Raw genomic sequence first — 6000 nt, forward strand, 5'->3', positions numbered from 1 at the left:
ACCAGCAATTAATTCATTCAAGTTGTCTGTAAGATCTACCTCAGTCTTTATTTTTACTCTTATGTTCAAGTTTTTTTTATTGATTCTTGAAGCCCGTTTGCATATGATGTGAATTCTTCTGACTTATGTTTTGATTCTAAATCTGATTAAATGTTAATGATACGTTATTTTTATTTCATTGGATTTTTGTATGGAGACTGTTAAAACTTAGCATGAAACAGAGATGGGAAAATTCATGGGCAACTTGTGTATCAGTACCCAAAGTTTTTTAACTTTGGATTTGATACCTAGTTTTCAAATTTTTCCCAAAATACCCCTTATCCTTTATTTTAATTAAATTGATTTTTCTTTTTAAATTCAAGGCCCATCATGCTTCCATAAAATAAATTAAATCTTTTACCTTTTTGACCAGAATGTCACCGGGTTATATCCACCGTATTTTACGAACTGCTCCTCACAATTCAACCACACGATCGCAACCGATGGTTACAGACGCAGATTCCTTCAGCAGCACTTAGCACAACCCTAATTCGTTTCCTACTTTATGGTGTACAATAAAAGATAAAATTTTGAAAATAATACACGAGATGGGCTGAGAGCAAAGATCTCTTTATTCAAACACAAACATTTATTTATTACATAGAAACCTCCTGTAGAGGATGAGGAACTTGCTTAGCTACTTATAATAGCCGAACTTGAAAAACACATAAACTAGAAAGAGAAAATATTACAACTTATAATTGAAAGAAATGAGTAAAATATTCGATGATCTTCACTTTCTTCTTCCTGCCTTATTTATAGAAGGCTTCTTCGGATTTGAAACTCGGACTTCAAATCTTGATAAGCCTTTACAGCTTGGCTTGGGACCATGTAGTGGTTGAATGGTCTTTTAAAATGGCCCCTCCACTTTCGTCTTTTTCTAGATTATCAATCTAGCAATCAACTTCTCATCTTCTTTTACCCCTCCGAGATACCAATAGAGATGAGTCTGGAATAGATCTGCTGTTATCTCATTACCCTTTTCTTTGTACATCTTAATTATTGATCTAAGGGCAGCAGCTTCACTTCTCTTGTAATTTATCTTTCTTTTCAAAACTTTAAGATATACTAGATACATCTTTGAGTTTTGATTTTCTGGTGTGTTTTACTGGTTCCCAATTACCCATATTTATATCGTAAATTTTTTTTTTGGGGTCCAGTTTCTTGTTTTGATTGGATTTCCTTTATCTTTAAAGATAAGGTATCCAATGTTCTTTGTCATTTTTCCACCGATTATTGGTGGTCATGTCCTTCCACTCACATGGTGGATTTTCTTTTGGTTAGTGGGCTTGGTCACCTGTCCCTTTTAATTTTGTCGAGGAATCTTAGGTTTTTTGTATCCTCGAGGAAAATGTAAATGTGGTCCTTCCCCACTAGTTCTTGCTTCGGTAGAATGTTTCCGATCAGATATCGGTTTGAAACTTTTACCGAACTCCGGTTCTTTCTGATTCTGGCATTCAGGACAGATGTTTTCTGACCATCTTCCTATGTGTGCCATATTACAGAATTTTCGGCGAGTTTCTTTACTGGCCGGCAGCTTGCTGTTCCACAGAAGATTTCTTTTCTTTTCGAATAGGTCTTCTGCAAAGCTTATAGTTTTTCATGTCATAGTGTTTAACAGGAATGATCCATTTAAAGAATTTTGGCAAAATTTAAATGGAAACTTGACTTTGTCCATCTCCGTGAGACAGACCCAAATACCCCATGCTCTCCTGGTAGATATATCATCTTCATTGAATGAAGAGACTAATGGGGTTTCATTTGTAGGAGGATCCTTTATAAATTTTTGAGAATTCATGTCTGGCCTCCTTAGCTTGATGAAATGAAAGGCTTCGTGTCAGCCTTTCCCTGCCGGTTCTGGTGCTGCACTGAAAAAATACAGCTCCAAAATATCTCCTCTGGACAAATGATCATTGTTTGTCCAAGTTTCATGTACCGCTTCCTGTATCCATTTTGGTAGTGCTGATATATCCGGGAAGCTCGGTGAAGTAGTATAAATTGAGGCAAGAGCCCCAAATTCATACCAGGCTTTGACCTCCTTTGGATATGAATTTTGTTTCATCCATACCCTAGGATATTTTCCTGCAACATCAACTCGAACCATGGCTGGGTTGATGCCAATTCTTGTGTTTAATTTCTCCCAATTCGGTTGGTAAACCTGAAATGGAAAAATTGTATTTTCATTAGTACCAACCTTAGTTTTGCCTTTGTCTGTACGAGGCCTAAGGTTGATCTCTCCCTCTTCAATCCCCGAGGTGAAGGGTTGACTTGAGGACTCGAGATAAGGATCTGGAGTCTCAATTTTTGTTTCAGCCTACTCATCTGGAGATGATCCCGACTTAACACTTGTGCTAGGGGTACTTGAATTCCCTTCTCCAGGTATAGAGTCCTGTACTCGAAAACTCTCCATTTGAGAAACCAATGGTTTCTGAATGCCTTAGAAGATAGGTCTTTGCATTACAGACCATAACTGAGTATATGCCTGTAAACATCATGTGATTCGATCAGAGACAATTCTCTTATCAGCTTGTTGAAGCCTTCCCGCAACTTCTGCGTTCAATGCTAACTTGTTAAACTCGGTTTGAAGCATTTCAAGGTGTTCCCTCAAATGCCTCTGCATCTTGATGATAGCATCAATGTCAATGATGTCCATCTCTTGTTAAAAAATCTGCAAGAATATTCTCATGAGATTTAATAATTATAATATCAAAAATATAATTTTGACATAATGCCTGCCATCTTAATAATCTGTCCTACTCAGGTTTAGACTCAATTCTATTCCTTAAGAAAGCTTTCACTTGTGTGTTATCAACTTTCAAAGTGAATTTCTTTGCAAGCAAGAATAATGGCCATTTCTCAAAAGCCCTTTTTACTGCATAAAATTCCTTCTCGTTGATATGTCATCTTATGGCTTCTGTATCTGAGAATAAACCACTACAATACCTACATGGTTGTTCTCCATCTGGTGTGAGCTTTGTAAGAACTGCTGCCCACCAATGATCACTGACATCAGAATATAATACCAGATCATCCTCATCTTGAGGAATAGCCATTTTTGGAAGATTCTTACAAATCTCCTTTAATTGGCATAATCCTTGTGTGTGTTCATCCGTCCATATAAATCTAGCATCTTTTTTCAATAATGGACTAATCCTTTTCCTATGTTTTGCTAGGTTTTTGATAAACATCCCAGCAACATTAACAACTCCTAAGAAACTTTGAAGTTGCTTCTTGTCTTTGAGACTTTCCGAAAAACTCTGCACTTTTTCCACTATGTGTTCTTGCAGAATAATTCCTGACTCATCGATTTCAATTCCGAGGAATTCAATCTTTCTTGTAGCAATGACTGCTTTCTTTTCGGATAAAACAAGTCCTTCTTTTTTACAAACATTAGAGAAAATCTCCAAATGCTTAACATGTTCATTTATATTTTTAGACGCTATTAAAACATCGTCAATATAAACAAACATAAATTTAAAATAATCTTTAAAAATAGTATCCATCTTTCTTTGAAATATCTGAGGTGAATTAGCCAATCCCATTGGTAATACTTCCCAAATATAATGTCCCTGAGGTGTTGAGAAAGCTGTAAATTTCTTGCTTTCTTCTTGCATCCGAATCTGATAAAATCCGGACTTATAATCGAACTTAGAGAATATATTAGCATTACGTATGCAACTTATTAGATGTTCTCTACTAGGTATAAAATACCCATCAAACTCCAGAATCTTATTAATTTCTTGATAATTAATAACTAATCAGGGTTTTCCTCGTTTTATCTCACCATGATTTCTTACCAGAAAACCTGGACTACTATATGGTGACATTCCTGCTTTGATTAAACCAAGGTCCAAATGTTCCTTGATTATAATCTGCATATCTTTTTGATCAATAATATTCATTGGGATAGGCTTGCAACGGACAAATTCATACTCTTTGCCTTCCTTAATTTTAAGGCAAGCTTTGAGTTGATTTCTGTCCCACCATGCCAAAGGATCTTCATTGTAATTTTCTTTGATCCTTTTCTTGACATCTTCTAAGGATACCTTAGATTCAAACTCTACTTCATTCTGATGTAGAGTTATCTTTAGGTATTCCATATCTTCTGGTTGGAGCATTTTATCTGCTCTCAACTGGAGCATTGTTTCGTCAAACCTTCTAGAATCTTTTATTTTTGGGTTCAGAAGTTGTCCTGAATCACCACGCTTGCTGCGAAACTGGATCGGCAATTTTCTGTAAAATACCTCTCTTAGTCTCTGGACTATAATTTTGTGGTTACAAGGAGTTGTAAACACTAATCTTCTAGTCTCATTTTCTTGAGTATAGGATTTGAACATTTGTAGGAAATTGTTTCCTAGTAAAATTTCAGCTCATGTATCATGAAAATAAATCGGTGGTGTCTTCACCTTGTACCAAGGTGTTTGCACAGCACCGTCAATCATTATTTCAGGCATCTTAATCCATATACATAAGATTAAGATTCTTCTGGAAAAATCTCTTCCAGCAATCTTTGGTAATTCTTCTTCCAAATTATTTGGAAAAACTCCTCGTTTTGCTGTACAAATGCCAGCACCTGAATCAATATAAGCAGCAAAATATTCTGACTTATATTGTTTATATAACATTCCGACTGGAATGTATATGGAGAATGGACTTGTAGTCATTGGATTTTCCACATCTTATCTTCTGCCATAAACTCCATTCCACACTCTAGACGTTTCCAAAGTTTATGTTCCTTAAGAAACTCTAGTCCAAGAACCAATTGATCTGATTCTTTTCCTGGAATCCCTGTGATATTAACTTCCAATTCTCCTACTTGGATCATTCCTTGGTAAGTTCCTATCATATGTTGTTCTAAATAGTAGAAGGTATTAAAAGGAAATTGATTCCTTTGTTTCGTAATATCAAATACTATTTCGACTTCCTTCCACCCTACTGGGCATCTAAGCTTTCCTATTGTTGAAAAACTTTTTAGCTCATGTTGGGTTTCTTAGACAGGGGTTTTTCCCCATCTGTAGCTTGTAATTATATCTCCTTGAAAAGATAGTGTTCTTGATTCCAATCTAAGACTCTGATTCCTTTGTAGAATCGATTTGTCTTGTATTTGGATATCTGTTTCCTGTATAACAGGAAATTCAAGTCGTTCTGGATAAATTGCCTGAGCAACTTTTCCGAATATTTCTGGTATCTCAATAAACTCATTTATAATAAACAACTCTGAATAATGTGTATTAGATAAAGCATATGAGATTTGATAGGAATAGAATATGGTCTATTACCTTCCTTCATCAGTATTTTCTCTTTGAAATTTTGATGCAATGTCAAGGCTCGACTGAAATCTCGATCTGCCAGGTTGTAGGCTATCCTTAGATAGATTACTCCTACAATCTTGCCTGCACATAGATTTCCTGATATAGTTCCCAGCACTGAATCTTGAAGGTTCCCCATTCTATTATCACATATAGCAATATCAATGGGTGAATCTATACCTTCTTTGAAAGTAGCTTTTATCATAATTTGGATTGCTCCAATATGAATCCAGGACATAGTCCTTGCTACTTCGATCTTGAGTTTTTGTAATTCCTCTTTTATTTCCTCAGAAGGAATTAATTGCATCTCCATTCTATATCCAGTAAGTTCCATTGGGATTGTCATTTCCCTTCTGGAAACTTTATAAATAAGATGATGCTTTCTATTTCTTAGGCCAAGATTTCCTAAGAACTTTTCTACCTGTCCTGCAGAGAATCTTTGATATCTCTGTAGACTAGGATTTTCTTTCATGATCCTTTGGACCATGTTATGAGATATTGTTGTCTGGCTAAAGAACCCAGACAAATCCTCATGTGTTTCGTGTCGAAACACCTCGTTTTCAGTCAGATTCCGGTTCAGTTCCATCGGATTCTTCCTGACTTAAAACTTCTTCTTCTTCATATATACTCTCATCTGAGTCAATATCCTCAA

This window comes from Primulina huaijiensis, chromosome 11, assembly GCF_012295235.1.
Source record: "Primulina huaijiensis isolate GDHJ02 chromosome 11, ASM1229523v2, whole genome shotgun sequence".
NCBI classification, from domain to species: Eukaryota; Viridiplantae; Streptophyta; class Magnoliopsida; order Lamiales; family Gesneriaceae; genus Primulina; species Primulina huaijiensis.